This window comes from Ctenopharyngodon idella, chromosome 21 (assembly GCF_019924925.1).
Source record: "Ctenopharyngodon idella isolate HZGC_01 chromosome 21, HZGC01, whole genome shotgun sequence".
NCBI classification, from domain to species: Eukaryota; Metazoa; Chordata; class Actinopteri; order Cypriniformes; family Xenocyprididae; genus Ctenopharyngodon; species Ctenopharyngodon idella.
In genome coordinates, this window is record NC_067240.1 from 20304199 (window position 1) to 20323179 (window position 18981).

Genomic DNA, 18981 nt, shown 5'->3' on the forward strand with positions numbered 1-18981 from the left:
CCCAGCAAGCTGTCAGGGTTTTACAGCCGCTACTTCATAGTTCCAAAGAAGGATGGAGGGCTGCGTCCCATCATAGATTTACGTGTGCTAAATCGCTCTGTGCAAAAGCTCAAGTTCAAGATGCTCACACTCAAACAGATTATCCCACAGATCAGGTCCGAGGACTGGTTTGTGGTGATAGACCTGAAAGACGCTTGCTTCCATGTATCCATCCATCCTCAACACAGGAAGTTCCTCAGGTTTGCTTTCGGGGGCGAAGCTTACCAATACAAGGTTCTTCCCTTCGGCCTAGCACTATCACCCCGCACGTTCACGAAGTGCGTGGATGCAGCTCTGGCTCCATTAAGACTCCAGGGCATCCGCGTACTGAACTCTATCGACGACTGGTTGATTATAGCTCAAACATCTGGCAGCTCAACATCGAGATGTTGTTCTGTCCCATATGAAGAGGCTTGGGCTGAGGCTCAATGCCAAGAAGAGTGTGCTTGTTCCGGCTCAAATTACCAACTACTTAGGGGTAGTTTGGGACTCCACCACGATGCAGGCACAGTTGTCCCCTGCTCGTGTGAGTTCCATTCTCAGGGCCGTGACTGGGGTGAAACTAGGCCGGTCACTCACTGTAAAACAGTTTCAGAGACTGTTGGGTCTGATGGCAGCTGCGTCCAGCGTGATACCTTTTGGCCTGCTGTACATGAGACCCTTACAGTGGTGGCTCAGGACCAAGGGGTTTTCTCTGAGGGGAAATCCTTTTCGCATGATCAAGGTCACGCGGCGATGCCTTCGTGCTTTGGTCATGTGGAAGAAGCCTTGGTTCCTGTCCCAAGGTCCGGTGTTGGGGGCTCCTTGTCGTCGTGTAATGCTAACGACAGATGCTTCCCTCCCGGGCTGGGGGGCGATCATGAGTGGTCGCTCAGCTCAGGGTCTATGGGAGGACCATCAACTTCCTTGGCACATAAATCGTCTGGAAATGATGGCGGTATTCCAAGCATTAAAATACTTTCTCCCAGACCTGAGAGGCCACCATGTGTTGGTCCGTACAAACAACATGTCGGTGGTCGCATATATCAACCACCAGGGGGGTCTGCGGTCTCGCCAACTATACAATTTTGCCCGCCGGATCCTCCTGTGGTCCCAGGGGAAGCTCCTCTCACTGAGAGCAGCTTACATCCCAGGGCATCAAAATGTGGGAGCAGATGCCCTGTCGAGGCAGGGGCCGAGGCGCGGGGAGTGGAGGCTCCACCCCGAGGTGGTGGAGCTCATTTGGAAAAATTTCAGTCGAGCAGAAGTCGACCTGTTTGCTTCAGAGGAGTCAACCCAGTGTCCACTATGGTTCTCTCTGTCACATCCAGCACCATTGGGCCTGGATGCCATGGTACAGACGTGGCCGAGGCTGCGTCTGTACGCATTTCCCCCGTTCGCTCTGCTCCCAGGAGTTCTGGAGAGGGTGCGCCGGGACGGGGTCCGTCTAATATTGGTAGCCCCGTTCTGGCCAACCCGAATTTGGTTTTCGGACCTAGTGTCTCTTTTGGACGGCTCTCCGATGGAGATTCCTCTCAGGCAGAACCTTCTGTCTCAAGCGGGCGGCATGATACTTCATCCTCGCCCAGAACTATGGAGACTGTGGGCCTGGCCTCTGAGGGGGCCAGGCTCATAGATGCTGGTCTCCCAACTGAGGTTGTGGAGACCATACTCCACTCCAGAGCTCCCTCCACGAGGAAGCTTTATGCCTATAAATGGAAGCTATTTGCTACTTGGTGTATACAACGTCATGTGGACCCTGTCCATTCTTCTACCAGCTTAGTGCTGCAATTTCTCCAAGACAAGTTCTCGGATGGTCTATCCCCTTCGACTCTGAAGGTTTATGTTGCAGCCATATCGGCCTATCATGCTCCTCTGGGGGATTCCTCGGTGGGTCGAGACCCCCTTGTTATACGCTTCCTTCGTGGTACTCAGAGGCTGAGGCCCGTTGTCCGTACTAGAACCCCGGCCTGGGACTTGGCCGTGGTATTGGAAGGGTTAGCTGAGGCTCCCTTCGAACCACTGGAGGAGGTTTCTGAGAAGTTCCTCACTTTGAAAACAGTGTTTCTACTGGCTATCTCGTCTCTGAAGAGAATAGGAGATCTTCAAGCACTATCAGTTGCTCCTTCGTGCCTAGACTTTGCGCCTGGTATGGTAAAGGCTTTTCTTCACACTAGACCTGGCTACGTGCCAAAGGTCCCCACCAATGTCCCGGGGCCCATCGTACTTCAGGCCTTCTGTCCTCCTCCCTTTGCAAATTCGGATCAGGAAAAACTCAATCTGCTGTGCCCAGTAAGGGCTTTAGACACGTATGTCCACAGAGCTGCCCTGTGGCATAAAACAGACCAGCTGTTTGTATGCTATGGGTCTCCTAAGAAAGGAGGCCCGGCGTCTAAGCAGAGGATGAGCAAGTGGGTGGTTGAGGCCATCTCACTCGCTTATGAAGCGGCTGGGCAGCCATCTCCTGTCCACGCCCATTCAACTAGGGGTATGGCGGCCTCCAAGGCGCTAATGTCAGGAGTTTCCATCCACGACATATGTGATGCGGCTGGGTGGTCCTCCCAGCATACATTTATTAGGTTTTATAACCTTGATGTCGGCTCCACTCCGGGGTCAGTTGTGCTGTCTCAAGATAACAGACAGGTACTTGGCACTATGGTGTAGTTGGGATAGTGTTCCCAATGCGTATGACGCAGCGTCTACAGCTCCCATGAAAGGGAACGTCTCAGGTTACGTATGTAACCCTGGTTCCCTGAATAGGGAACGAGACGCTGCGGTGCTTTGCCGTACCCCCGGCGTACCTGTGAGCGTCTTGCTTCAGCCATATTTCAGAAGCTAGCGTTCTTTGTTCTGGGTATGCTTTATAGTTTCCTGGTCCGTGACGTCACCTGCTTCTGACGTCTCGTCATGTTATTGGTTAGATTTACGAGTGCTTCACGACACAATCACGCAGAGGCATTCCAATGCGTATGACGCAGCGTCTCATTCCCTGTTCAGGGAACCAGGGTTACATACGTAACCTGAGACGTTTTCTTCTGTATTTTTGATCAAATAACTGCAAGCTTGATGAGAATAAGAGACTTCATTCAAAAACATTAAAAATAGTAATGTTTCCAAACTTTTGACCGGTACTGTATGTAAAAAGAGAAAGAGCAAAAGGGTACGATTCTACACCCAATCGACATCAAAGTGCATAAAACGATGAAAATACTTTTCAATGAGAAGAAATGGCTGATGTGATGACGTGAGAATGGTGAAGATGCAGCCGTGTCTTTGATGATAGGCCCGGAGAGTCCTCAATGTGATTGCTGAAATGAAATTCGAAAACAATAGAAATCTGCAAAGAGAGGACCTGCATTCTTCTTAAATTTGAATTTTTGCTCTCATTGCCGCGACAGCTCAATGAACATTCAAAATGACAGGCTGACAGGAACTTAAATGACACTGTAGCATTTAACATATCCTGTCTAAATTATTAACGTTTTCACTATGAAGTAGTAAACCAAACTACCGCTAACATTTTCTGTGTGATTATTTGTTGTCACAATAATAGACCTGTAACATGCGAGAGGAACATTGCTCGCGCAGTGGTTTACTGGAGCTTAAGTTTTTGATTAAAAGATATCAGTAATTTAATAGATTATGATAAAGTCAGGCTGAATTTAGATGAGCTATATCCCACGCCGGAAAGGCAACGTCAATGTCATCAACTGCAAACGTGAAACAGAGAATTCAGTGCTCATTTATACTAGGTGTCAAGCAATGATTGGCCAAACCTATTATTATGAATGATGACGTGACATTAAGTCTTCCTGGACTTGTACTGGCACTTTCATTTCCCCACCATTGACGGAATTTTCCGGCAATCCGTGTTTTCACTGTTATACGGTAGGAGGGCACTATTATGCATCTTCTGAAATAGTACAGAATCTATGGATCCAACAAAAAGTAAAGAAAAAGCAGAAACCAGTTTTGACCATGGTTCTCAATATGATCCGGACGTAGTCTTTGACAAAAACAGTTCTCTCAGGTTTACCCACATTCAAGTGTTAAAAAAAAAAAAAAAAAAAAAAAAAAAAATGCTATCAGGGACATGTCTGTGGACATGTTTAAACCTGGTCACTTCATGCGTTTTCTCTGATCGGATAGCTGGTGTGCATCACCCACCACCCGGATCGCATTCAGTCTACCAAACCCCCCGGCTAAGTTCTTTATGGCCATGCATGTTTCCTAGCTAAGAAAGAACGTTGTCAAATTGGAGCAGTAAAACACAAGACTAAATGGTTTAAAAGACAATGCAACTTGAGCCGCAAGAAGAAAACACAAGGCTGTGTTTGATCCCCAAGACAGAGAGATAAAACAGGCCTTCTTCTTCTGCGTGACCTCTGAGTGACACAGAATTGAAGTCCATAGAAAACCCCACAGAAACTCTTATATATAAACTGCATCAAATTGTTCTAAAAACAATTCTAAATGGACTTCTAAACTATACTTGTGACTATTATGCTCAGATCACTCACAAATCCTGTAATGAATGTAATGTAATGAAAGTGTGCCTTCTTTGGTATGAGTGTAAATCTCTGTTCATAACTTAAATTTTGGCTTGAATGAAATCTGTGTAAAATGTACTGCATTATTTTTAGAGAAATCAGAGACAGACAAAGAAAAGACAATGGCGAGCAGACGATGAAGAACAGACAACCTGATCAAGGCAGATCAAGATCATATGAAAATGAGAACAAGCAGTTTCATTAAAAGCCATCCAACTTACTCTTGTCTCACTCACTCACTTTCCTTTCTTTTACTTAGTTTTCTTTATTTTTGTTGAGAGTCTCAAGTTCTAAGTTAAGTTTTGCCACAAAGTTTAATCAACGACTCTAAGGTCTTTGCCCACCTCAAACTTCAGCCTCGAGGGAGTCTCTACTCCTCTGCCAGCACACCAGAACGTGATTGGCTACCCACGAAATCAATCCGGACCCGAAAAGACCTGCAGCGAATCATGGGCGAAACCTGGGAAACACCTTTCTCCAAGCCGAGGATGCCGACAAAGGAAACGTCTCGGGTTACGTTTGTAACCCTGGTTCCCTGAATAGGGAACGAGACGCTGCATTGCTTAGCCATACTCCCTGCGATTCAACGCAGCGTCGATGTTCCTATGAAAGGGAATCGCATTTAAAGACACAAATGACAAATGCAAGTACCTCCAGATTCTAGCTGACCTGGTGCATTGATATAAAGTCTAATAACCTGCCTAAGAAGCGATAGAAGGGTTAAATTAATGATTGATGTTTCGTTCAGATCAGGTCTTATGAAGTGCATATATTGCTAGGAATTTGATTTCATCATTTCACTCTCTTAACTCATTCTTTCCTCACTTCCTTTCTTTCTGCAACTTGTGTGAATGTGTGCGTGCGTGTGTTTGTGTCAATAAATCCATAAAGTCTTTTAAAATTCAAATTTTTAAAGAAAAGTGTCAAATTTAATGTCCTTGCTAATAAATAGTGTTTTCAAGATAGTTGAATATTCATATGCACCACAGAGCTTATAGTTACGGCCTGTGCAAATGAATGCTGGACAATTCAGTTGCTCGGTCGTAAAGTAAGTGACTCTTTTAAAATTCTCTATAAATTAATAATTTAATTTGAGCTAATTTGCTTACATTTGTTGCTTTCGTTGATGTGAACTCCTTTAAATGTGCATATAGCACAGGAATTGAAGATCAGCTTTATATTCCTTTTGTGGAGACACATTTGCGTGTTGTAAATGGAAGAAATTAAAAAACGGATAGCTATCCAATCAGTAAAAACGCATGAAGTGACCAGGTGTAAACAGGCCCTGTGTTTGTACTAAAACAGACCTCCTGTGCACCTGCACACAAGAAAAGCTTAATGCATATCAGAGACTATAGCCCAGTTTCACAGACAGGGCTTAGCCTAAGCCAGGATTAGACCTTAGTTCATTTAGGATATTTAATAGCTTTTATAAATATACACTAGAAAAAAAAACATTATTGGTGTTCATCTTGAGTAAAAACAATGGCACTGACATATTTTAGGATAAGTTGCTTTCAGTTAAAACAGCTCAAACATGCATTTTAGTCTAGGACTAGCTTAAGCCTTGTCTGTGAAACCAGGGGAATATTATTTAAAGGCATAGTTTACACAGAAATAAAAATTCTAAAAAAAAAATAAAAAAAGTCACCAATTACTCACTATCATGTCGTTCCGAACCCATAGGACTTTTGTTCATATTTTGATGATATTTTAATGAAATCTGAGCAACGCAAGTCTTTACTGCTGTAATAATAAAAATATCCAAAGATATTTTAAAATGAACAAAGACATTTGATTCCCATTCCCAACCCCCTCCAAGGGCCATTTTGGAATTTCTAAAGACACAAAGGTGCTGATAGTAATCGAGGCCAATAGGTTAAGATGTATGTACTTCAGGGGTCTGCTAATTGTCACACCTTTAGTACAGTGGGGGGGGGAGTTTTAATCTTCTGATTGGTCAGTTTGAATGGCTCACATTTAGGTTTTAGTCACATGGTCAAGGAAGATATAAAACAAGACTGTAACTGTTGCTCTTTCTCTTTTTACTCTCTGTCTCTTTTTCTGGGCTCTCTCTTTTATTCTCTGGCTCTTCTTTTCACTGGGGCTTCTTGTCTCTGGCTCTTTCTTTCTTCTCTTTTCTAAAGTCTCTCTCTCTCCCCCTTCCTATCTCTCAGGTAACATTCAACATATATGCTGGGTACAATTAATGGTATAAGCTTTTATCATCTAATACATCTATTTTGTAACTATTTTAAGTGTAACCATTACCAGATATTGTCATTAAACTCTTTCATTACAAATGATGTGTGAACTAGTTTTGATTTGGTATTAACTTTGAAGTGCTACCTATTGCAATACAGTATCGTCACACTATAGCAACGTTCTCCCACATATTTTGCTATTATAACTGTGCTTATTTCCGTCGTTGGTATAAGATGCTATGCGTGGTAATAGACAAGAAATGTACAGTTTTCAACCATCTTGCTGATAACGTTTCTTTAGTCATTCGGCAACCCTGCAGCCTGAAACCACCCTTACACTGCTTTCCTAGTGATAAGAAAAGGAGAAAAGAATGGGAAGTTATGAAGAATGTGGAATAAAATGTCAAATAAAACTTTCTAAAGACCCGCGTCTTTGTTCTCTCCACTTTAGCCCTGATGCCTTTGATACTTTTTCATCTGAATACTTTGGGGCAACGGTAATCTAGTAAGGCATACAAGTCCTAATACCCGGGGTCCCCTTTAAAACCCGATCAGCCTTTTCAATTTGAGCCAGAGCACAAAATTAGTATGTGCAATGTCTCTGTGGCTATTGTTATTGGATCGAACTACTGTTTTATGATAGACGTGGAAAAATGATCTGATATGTCACCTGAATGCATTACACACAGTTAAACATGCTGAGAAGATGCTACTGTTTTATGCTATCACAGATATCACATACATCACAGCACATGCAAGCTTTGAGGCAGTCCGTCTCAATTGAGATGTGTTATGGGCTGCCCTTGTCAGTCTCCACGACAGATACAGCATTTGGTTAAAGCCTACTCTTATATCCATTATATCTTATATCCAACTCTAAGCTCTTTCAGTAGCTGTGGCATCAGGGCTAAAAAGAAAAGAACAAAGATGTGGGTGTTTAGGAATTTTTATTCGTCCACAGACATCCTCCCATTCTTTTCTCCTCTTCTTATCGCCAGGAAAGCAGTGAAGACTTACATCGCTTATTGTGTTGCCCTTCAACTGAAAATTACAACCATAAATTTAGACTTTTATTCACATATAAACATTGATCAGCGAGCACTCAAATCCTAAACAAAATTTGTTAATCATTTATAATGATTGTCTCTTCAGAAGCCTTAGATTGAACCACTTGATTCATATGGATTTTTTTTTTTTTTTTTTTTGCAATCTCTTTATGAACTGTTTGAAGTGTCAGAGTTTTGGGTGATCTAAGATTTTTAGGGACCTAAGGTCATCATTAGATAACGTGGGGCCTATACCATGAAGCTGGTTTAGGTGGCTACCTAGGAATGTTCAGTTTAGTTTGTGCCAGCCTTGGGTTTTAGGCACTATGGAAGTGGCTCGGCTTTTAGCAGTGTCTATCACCATTGTGACTTACGCTCCACGGCTAACCTGCTCCGGGGCAGGTTATGTTCTGTGTACGAGATCTCAAACCGAAATTGGACCAACCAGCTTTGAGCTAAGTGCCACGTCTGACACAATAAAGTCACTCCCCCAGTTTCGCTTGCTCCAAATTAAAAGTCAAGTACGTAGTAACAAATTTTTAAAGACAAAGTGGTTTAGCTATAATGATGATTACATATTATAATTATTTTATACGGTTTTATTTATATAGTTATTATTATACCTCTAGCCCATTACACGAGTAATTTTAGTTTAACAATTATTAAGCATTTAGTTTAATTAAATATAAATATATACAGATAATATGTAATATAAATAAGATTTGAATCTGCACATAAAGCTTTAAAAATTACTACATGTCATTTGTAGGATGAGAGCACACTAGTCCCAGGAGCGGAACCCAAATCTAGATTGTAAAACCTCACAAAGGTGTGCGGGGAAGACCACTCCGCAGCATCACAAACATCCTGGAGAGAAACTCCTGATAATAATGCTTTTGAAGCAGCCATACTCCTAGTCGAATGGGCTTGAACCACCAAAGGTGAAGGATGGCCGGCCGACCCATAAGGAAGAGAAATGGCCTCAACTATCCACTTGCTTATCCTCTGCTTACATGCTGGGCACCCTTTCTTAGGTGGTCCGAAACAGACAAAGAGTTGATCAGACTTTCACCACAGGGCAGCTCTGTGGACATACGCATCTACGGCCTGAACAGAGCAAAGCAGATTTAGTTTTAGTCTAGGGGAAGAGCACACACAGGAAGTTCTAGGGGGCTTCCTGTGTAAATTGCGATCGTTTTGCTCTGAAAACGCTCCAGTCTTGTCTGGCTTTCTTTTCGAGGGGAGAGAGTTAAGTATCTATACCTGGTGGCGCTGGTCCCGCTCGTGCTGAGGCAGAGCGGAGACTCAGGTCATGTGGTTCCCAGAACTGGTTCTCAGTTTGAGAGGGGCGTGGACGTCTCTCAAGTGGCTCGGCGGCTGATGAGGCAGCGCTGCTGGGAGAGGATGCGAGTTCGTCTGCATCCTCACGTCCAACAGCCAGAGCTCTTCCAGCTGAGCAGGAGATGGCTGAGGAGGGTAGAGAAGGTGAGTTTATTGATATTACTGAATCCTCTCAGCCACCCTGCCCCATGTATGCTGAGTTAATGGAGGTTGTGGAATGCGCTGCGGGCAGATTACAGAAGATCGGTTTCTCTCCGGCCATCCATCGAAATCAGCGAGCGAATTTCGCGGATGTCGAGGGATTGGCAGATTATGGGTATGTGTCTATGCCACCGATTGACGAGACATTTGCAAACTATCTCGTATCGGGGCGGACATCAACACTGAAGGCTCCAACCCTGCCATCTAGACCCCTTAAAGTGACATCACGTCTAAATGGCAGGGCATATGCGGCAGCAGGCCAGGCTGGTGCTGCTCTGCCCACAATGGCCGTGTTGCAGGCATACCAGGCAGACCCGCTGAGGGACTTAGAGCAGGGGGCGGGTCTCTCCCCTGAAGCGGTCGTGGAGCTGAGGCAGACCACGGATTTGGCGCTCCGGGCCACCAAACAGACCGCTGCCTCGATCGGTTGATTGATGGCGGCAATAGTGTCCACGGAGCGCCATTTGTGGTTGAACTTGGCAGACATCGGGAAGAAAGAAAAAACTTTTCTGCTCGATGCCCCGGTTTCGACCTCTGAGCTTTTTGGGGCTGTGAGGCCACATCGAGGCTGTGGTTGTAAAGTTCAGAGAGGCGAAGGCGCGCTCTGCAGCATTTAAGACCTGTTTACCGCTGAGGTTTAGAGACGAGCACAGAAAATAATTCTGATGGTTTGCCTTTGGCTTTGATAGTGAGAGACACTTTCAGGCTTGTAGGGTGGCAGACTCCATGGTTTTTCCATGTAGGTAGGTCGCCACCCTGTGGCCGCAGGTGGAACTGCGCTCAGGTCTTTTTTAAGCTTTTGTAATACTAATATAAAGTTCAGTCATGAAACTCTAACAATCGCTGATTGGTTCTTTCTGTACTGCGACACCAACCAATCGGAGGTACTTCCTCATTTATTTAGCTTTATTTATATCGTATCCTATTTGCGATCAGCATGCCGCACGATATGAGAACTCCCATCATCCCACCTCCTCCCCAGCACCACCTGTAGAGATCTACTATGGGGGTTCTATCATCCTGCAGCAGCCTTTCCTTTGTTGTTATTTTGACTAAGCTGAACAATTATGTATTTACTCAGCAGCAGCAGCAGCAGCGTAGCAAATCTCGTCCGCCAAAATCAAGCCTATGTACATTCCATGCTCCATGCTAATAAAATGTTGGTTGAAATCTATTCACTCCGAGAGTTGTCACGATTGAAATGTATTTCTTTAGACCTCGGTTCCCTATGTAGGATTGTTGGGCATTCAGAAAAATTTTGTAAGCTGGCCTCCTACCACTTGAGAGTGGTTTTGAGGCTGCTACTCGAATGCAGGCTGGCCTTCTGAAAAGCAGGCCGCCTTGATAGCCACCTCAGGTTAGGATAGTTTGTCTCCTCTACTCATGGTTTGGAGAGTTTTATGTATCAAAGAGACGAGCCCTTTGCTTCAGATAGATTTATGTCCAGTGCCGGCCCACAGGGCCGCCTGACATTGTTACCTGGTTAGCGTCACTCATCCTAAAATTAATTTAGGACAGCTAAGACTTTTATGGTATTTTTTAGCCACCTTAGCGGTGTCATTTTGAGTGATTATGCCTCCTCTCAGCTGAGAGTTGTTCTGTAGAGGCCACTGCTCTGAGGAGCGCCAGGTAGATCTATATGTTATGGGTTGGCCCTCACCTGGGCTGCCCTGATAACTGGCCTAGGCTAGTGCTAGGGATAGTGAAGGCGGTCTGTTTAACATTCCTGCCTCTGATCCCTCATTAGATGAGTGTAGGTTCCCCTTTGTATCCCTAGTGCTGGCCTCCTCTCATTTGAGAGTCGTCTGGCCAAGGCCCGCCCCCTTTCTGCATTGTGCAGATTGGTGTAAAGGCAGAATAGACGGGTTTCCTTTTTCTATTTGTGATTAGTAAATGCTTTTGTTGTGGCCCGCATTTCAGAAGTTGAGCTCAGGTAGGCCTTCGCTAGGCTCCTTTTAAGCCCGCTGAACTAGCGTTCAAGCGTTGGGTTGAGTGTGGGTGGTTTTTTCTATGAAAGGTCCCTATTACCCTGGGGCTGAGCACAGATATAATTTCTGTCATGATAGAGTCTTTGTGGTTGGTCTCCACCCTGTAGTTTTCTCAGAGTCAGGCGGAGAGTATTCCCTGGTGTTATCAGAGTGCTTTGCTTATAGCTCTGTTTTTATCTGCCCTGCACCATTGTGGCTCAGGTCGAGTGGTATTTGACCTTAGTACGTTATTTAGTACACTCCCTTGTAGCTAAGCATTGCCACAAGCTGATGCCCGTGTTCTTCTGGAGTAGTAGGCCTAGTTGGGCCTCCTCCAGGACATGTTGGCGTATGTTTGTACTCCCCTTGCGTAAAGGGTAAAAAGTACACCACTCGTTGGCGATGTGATAGGTCCCAGGCGTTGTTGGAATAGTAAAACTATCTGTGCTACTAGACTTGCTAAGAGGTAGTAGGCCTTAACAGGCTTCCCTTCAGAGTGAGTCCCCACAATGTTGGGCCCCTAGCAGCCACCACATGCGCTGTCAGTTAACTGGCCTTATCAGGCCTCCCTGTTAACAGCCCCAATAAACAGGTTTTCTGGTAGCTATTTTGATATGCCTGTCAGATAGTAGGCCTTAGCAGGCTTCTCTGTGGCGAGCCCCCATCAATGCGGATGTTGTAGCAACAAGACATGCTCTGGGTAGCAGGCCTCCCTGTGAGTGAGTCCCCAGCACTTTGGGTACGTGAAAGCTCAGCAAGCAATGACTTGCTTTTGGATAAGTAGGCCTTAGGAGGCCTCTCTGTGAGAAAATTTCCTATTGTGCGGGTACTTTTTTAGTGTATTTAGCCACATAGAACTGGCTACCAGGCAGCTGGCCTTAACGGGCCGCCCTGGAGGCTAGTCCCCCAGCAGTATTGGGGTCTTTGGTAGAGTTGCATGGGCTTGCTTCAGATTGTAGGCCTTAGCAGGCCTCTCTGAGGTGGAGTCCCCAGTAGCGTGGGTATCTGGCAACCAGCTATTGCTTGTTTTCAGTTTGTTGGCCATAACAGGCCGCTCTGAGAATTAGAAGGCCTCCCTGTGGGTGAGCCCAAGGTTGCAGGCTTTGGACAGCTAGCTAGACTTGCTATCGGGTAGCTGGCCTTAGCAGACCTCCCTGTGTATTAGCAGGCCTCCCTGTGGGCGAGCCCGAGTGTCGCAGGCCCTAGACAGCAAGTTAGCATGGCTATCAGGTAGCTGGCCTTAGCAGGCCTCCCTGAGAGCCAGCCCCTAATAAGTGGGTGCATGGCAGCTAACAATGACTACATTAAGCCTGTGAACGTTTGCCATCAAGATGTTTGGCCTTAGTAGCCCCCTCTGAAGGCGAATTCCCCACAGTATGGTACTTCTCTGCCAGTTAAGACTTGATACCAGGTAGTTGGCCACAGTTTGGCCTCCCTGATGCGAGTCCCCAGCAGTTGGGTATCGGTCAGCAAGGTCTTGTTGTCAGGTGGTTGGACTCTCTGGCCTCCCTGAGACCGCACGCCACTACGTGTTGCTGGCTTGGCTTACCTAGTTTACCTTTGTATTCTAGCCTATAGCCTGGTCGACCTAATAGGTCGGGCTTGTACTCTCCTCATTCTGAGGGTGGGTTTGAGTACTTAGTTCCCTAAGTCTGGTCAGAGGTTGAAGGCTTCTCTCGAGGCCTCCCAGTTAGTTCAGCCCTTAGGCTGTGAGCATTCCCCTCGCGAGGATTCCTTTTTAGAGTGCACTGCCTCCTTCGCGCCTTGACCCTTATGGAAAGAAAATATATTTCCCTATATGTGAATGATCAATATATTACATGAAGAAAAACATATTGCATAAATACAATATATAAGGAATTGCTGCTTTTCATATATTGAAAAATATATGATGATATGTTTACTAATATATCATAATGTATGTAATTTTATATTCAGTAATATACTTCATAATATATAGATTTATATGTGATCAGATATGGAACTGTTTTTTTTTTTTTTACATGATTACCCAATTATTTAGGCTATATTCATGATTTCTAGTATTTGTACAGGCACTTTTTTATTTCAATGTTGTAATTAGCAACTAATTTACCATTGAAGCAGATTTGACAGCATTAATTAAAGTTTCTTAAGGGTCAATCAAGTTATCTGCATCTCCTGCACTTCATCAAGCCACTCCCATATTATCTGTTGCGGTTCAAATTAATGCACGCACGGCATAGACTGTCATGTGTGTAAGACTATAAAAATGATTAGGTAATTATTCCCTCACGAATGAATCTCTCAAGGAGTAAAACTGGCGGTGTCTGTATTATGATATACTACACGACATTATAATATTATTTGCTAATTTATTTTTAAATCATTATTATTGTCCCTGATTTACATTAGGGTACTCTTGTGGGAAAGTAGCAGTGGCTGGGACAGACTTTAAGCATAACCTCTGCTTAAAAAGATGCAATCTAATCCTGTTTACATGAAATAAGCCTGCTCCCAAGGAGGTTTGAGCTTACAGACCTGTTGCTATGACAGCAAATCCAGAATGAGCGTCGAAGAACCGAACAATCCAAGATCATGCCAAATCGTCATCAATCAAATCCAGCTAACGGAGTTAGCGACGTACGAAGAACGGGCCCCTGGTATAAATAAGCACTGAATTCTCTGTTTCATGTTCGCAGTTGATGACGCTGACATTCCTCTCACGATGCATGTACAGGCCTATTATTGTGATTATCTAAATAATCACACAGAAAATGTTAGCGGTAGTTCGATGTACTACAGTAAAGAATGGCGTACCATATACGGCTCGTTGCAAGGCTCGGGGAAACCCCAAACATGGTTTAAACTTTAAAGCAACATACATCCACGTCATTACATTGTAATCGGAGGCCGCACGATTTACACAGCTTAAGCTGGAATAGTGAATTAGCTCAGTGATTTTACTATGTTCTACTTAATAGGTGTAATGTATATCTCAGCGGGTCTGCCTAGAATAGCACTGACATCAGTGCATCAATCTGTTCCCAGTAATTGCAAGTTTATATCGTACTAATAAAGTAACATGACCTTAACATCCTTTGAGTGTTTGGACCCGTTGTCCAGCAGCAGAAAGATATAACGACACGCTTTTGTAACGATCAGTCCAACTGGAGGTGAGTTGATGAACCTAAGTGCAGTTTATTGATAATCCAAAAGTGAGCAAACAAACAAAACAGCTACTTAACTTGAACAGAAGCAGACTTGAACATGAGCAGACTTGACTTGAACATGACACTCACCAACAGCAGGGTTACATTATCAATACACAACAAATATGGAGAACAAGAGGCTTAAATACATGAACTTAGTGAACACATGACTAAGACAACCAATGGACAAGAGACACAAGGGACAAGGGAACCAATGACAGAACAGAACTGAAAACCACATGACCATAAACAACCAATTAGAACATGACACATAGGGAGCACATGAGGAGCAAGGGAAACCTGGCACAAATAAGCAACATGAATCAAAATACAAAATAAAAGACATGAAACATGAAACAAAACTATACATTACAGCTTTGTAACTTATGGTGCATCTAGTTTTGAAGTGACTTCCTTTTGTGGTAACATTACTTGACTTTGTATCATTATTTATTATTGTATCATCTATTTATTAAAAAAGCAGGGACAATACATTTTTTGAATGTTTTTGTTTTTAATTGTTGTGGGTTCCTTATAGGCTATTATTACATTAATAATTATGATTTAGTTTTATTATTAGGATTTTTGCTCTGGTTTTAATACAATTCACCAAAAAAAAAAAAAAAAAAAAAAAAAAAAAAACCTTTACACGATTAATAGTAACCACTGTAAAAGCAGTTCAAAACAATATGCCTATTATAAAATTAGTATGACTTTACAAAAGCACATTACATTACAAAAATAAAACAACATAAATATATGAAGATAAATATAAAACGGCATTTAACAAATATTTTTTAATATTATTGAATTTAATATTTTAATTTTCACAAGCTGTTTTTAGCTACTGTAGCCTATACATAAATTACAACTGTTTTAACTTTTAACTATTATTAACTATTTTTCATTTTAGACTCATTTTAAGCACAAAGTACGTGTATTATTTTATTTTATTTTTTTATTTATCCATATCTGAGTGTACCTTCGCCGTAGTTAAGACGTGTGTATGGAAATTGCTGCGTTGTGACTGCGGAACTTTTGTGGACGTTTAAAATTGTGCAAAACAATCTCGCACCCTGTTGAGGCTTTGTTATAAAACATACAAACAGTATTACTTTAATTTAACAGTTAGTACGTTACTACCTTGAAACCGATACCTTTGTTTATTTTGAGATTTGCCGATAATGGCGATTTGCTCTGGTCCAGATACAGATCCAGATTACGTTCCTCATGAAGTAGCGGCGCGCGCCCGACCAAATGTAGCTGCACAACCCCCTCTGTTGGAGAACATGATCACTACACAATTTCTCCGGCAGGCTGCTGTGTGCTGGTCGGTCTTTTTGCAATGTACATGCGGGTTGTTTTGAACGAGCTATAAAACGGGGACGTCTGGTCACCCTATTTTTGAAACAGTTCTGACCAAGTCCAACTCCGCTCCACATTTTGATTGACAGCCGTCACAACCTACTAGTGACCATGTTTAGACCATGTCACTAGTGACCTCTAGCGACATCTGCCGAAGAAGTCCCTGGCTGCTGGAGATGCCACCGGAAGTGCCGCTGCGATATGCCGATGCTGCATTTTGCGCCAGCCCCTGCTGGGTTTTATTCTCCTTTAAATACCTGTACGTACAGAGCCCTGGACATAATGCACTTAATATCTGCGATCCGCCGTAAAGCAAGAAAAAGAAGAAGAAAAGAAAGAACTGGACATGACATGCAGGAAAAAGAAATAGTAGGCTAAAATGGTGCGCACGATTTATTATTTCATTCCCTCGATTTACTAAAACGTGCGCACGATTTAGTAGATAGAGGGAACGAATTAGTAAGTCGTGCGCACGATTTATTTATTTTTTTCTTGCATGTCATGTGCGGGGCTCCGTATGTACGAGTTCACATTTCTTCAGTTAATGTCTCCGTCTTCGTCCTATATGCTATATGGAAGGCGAAAAGGGCCAAAAACACGTGACTTTTAACATGTCAACAACACGTTAAATACGTGTATTTCACGCGTAATTCATGCGTTAAATACGCGTGAAAAATCAACGCGTTAAATACGTGTATTTGACGTGTAATTCACGCGTGAAATACTTGTGAAATACACGTGAAAAAAATCAATCAAAATCAATCATTAAATATGTGTATTTCACGTGTGAAATAGGCGTTAAATTTGCGTGAAATACGCGTTAAAAATCTGTTTGAACAAATCAGTGTCACTGGCTGCTGAAAACTTGGGTCAAACCATTTCTGTGAGCTTAAGGGGGTGTACCATTCATTTACTAGGATGCCACCATTTAACATGCTAGATCAGCTTATTCAGCCTTTTTATTTTGTCATTTTTATATAACCTATAGAAATAATATATTTAAATTGCCGTTTTATATATATATATATATATATATATATATATATATTTAATTTTTCCACTTCTGCCATTTTTTTATTTTTTTATTTATTTATTTATTTTTTTACAACGCCCTTACCCTTACTGACAATAAAATGCGGCATTATAAGCTCACTGAATCCGAGTATGCTCTCTCTCAGCCATATGACCTGCAAAGTTTTTTCTCTGTTGTGTGTTGGGGTGGGACACAGGTAGCTGCAAGATTGGTGTGTGACTAGAGATGATAGACCTGCAAAGTTTTGTTCTAAACAAATAGTGCAAGTTAGTCATACACAAATACAATTTTAAACTGATAATAATGTACTATGCTCTCTCTGTGTTTGTGTCAGGGAGCGGAGCGCAAGCTCAAACCTTTGTGACATGCTGGATCGAAAATATGTGAAATACGTTTTTTCTAGTCGACTAGTAGTAGTTTATTTAAGCCAATATTGTCTAATCACATTTAAATTAATTTAATTTCTTAAAATACTGGAGAGAATAAACCATAATAATGAGCGTTTACGTAATATAGGCTATATAGCACTCAAGCGCAAGCATAAAGCTTGCCATAAAAAGCCGGCTAAAGTAATGATTATGAATGTGACAAAAAACAGCAAGGCGACATTTTAATTGTTTATTAATAAACTAATGTTTTCTGAATCAGTGTCGGCTGCAAAGATTGACATTGCTGACTCTCATCATCTCCGCAGAGATGCACATTTCATTCGGATTAGGCCTACATAATCAGAGAGTAGCTTTTCTTTTCGTTTTGAATTATTTCGTTTAAAAGTAGACATTTCACGCTTTAAATAGATATATTTCTCATGTCTGCGAGGCAAGCAGTCTATACGCTGAATTTCGGTTCATTTAGCCAATAAGATGCGCTCCAGTTCACGTCACAAGTGATCGCGCCCGCGCCTCCATGTCAGGATTATAATGTCTGCTATATTTGCTTCTTATTTATTAAAACCAGGCAATTGGTTGATGAAACATTGATTAAAATTAAGATACAATTTTTACAAAACGAAATTCACTTTAAAGAAAGGCTTTCTAAAAAACAAAACTTAATGAAGTGGTCAAAATCATGTCTGGCCCACTCCATGTCTTCCGATATATTGCGCATTTTATGACGTTTTCTGTCTTAGTCATGCTGTTCACTTTTCATAATCAAATAGATTAAATTGAAAAATAACATTATAATAGGCCTATTTAAACATAAAGAAAACGTATTTGGTTTCATTTTTTAATGGCTGAATGCTCATTTCGTTAATTTTCATGACCGACACTCGTTAACCGACCATACAGATAAGAGTAATACATCATAAAAAAAAAAAAAAAAAAAACCCTGTAAATATCTACTATTTGTGTAGGCCTATACTCACAATAACAACAAAATGTCGTGCTTTTGTAAAATAAAGCAATCAGGATGCGCTTTCTGACGTCTGTCTCCATGTGATCTTGAGCGCGCCACTATAAGCCTAAACGAACCGAAACTGAGCGTATATTTGCCCCACAAACACAAGAAATATAGCCTATCTATTGAAAGCTCGAATTTTCTAATCTTAACAAACCAATTCAAATCGAAAACAGATACTCCCTGTCTGATTATGTAGTTCTTATGAAAGTTCTATTTCTCTCCAAAGGCGTGTCCTGCGGACATGAGAGCTTCGTCAACTCAAAATTATGCAGAAAATGAGAGTATGGATGTGCATGAATTAATAACGATCTATTTGCTGAAAATTTGACTTTCGTAGAGCAGTATATATCACGACCTTATGTCCGCTTTTAAGCATTCTCTGTGACGACATGAATGGCTGTGTGCATTGCCCTTTTTGCCACGTTAAAAAAAAAAGGCTGATACAGTAAAAAGTGTTCAAAATGTGGCTTTCGTTAGGGCAGTGCGTCATATTTACTGACTTATGTCAATTTTAACGAATTCAACTCTGTGGTGGCCAAGAAATCGCGCCGGGAAATGGGCTCAGTATGCATTGTCATAATACCACGTTTAATGGTTCATGGAGAAAAAAAAAAAAAAAAGAAAAAAAAAAAAACATTGGCAATGGCACAGTAAAAATGCTAAA

General features: G+C 42.3%; 1 protein-coding gene across 1 annotated transcript in view; it reads left to right on the top strand.

The window, feature by feature from the left end:
• slco2b1 (solute carrier organic anion transporter family, member 2B1) overlaps positions 1 to 18981 on the top strand; it is a 207573-nt gene continuing 188592 nt past the window's right edge. The window contains exon 1 of the mRNA XM_051877035.1: positions 1 to 11. The gene's annotated coding sequence lies outside the window, so the exon portion shown is untranslated. The remainder of the gene's footprint in view (positions 12 to 18981) is intronic.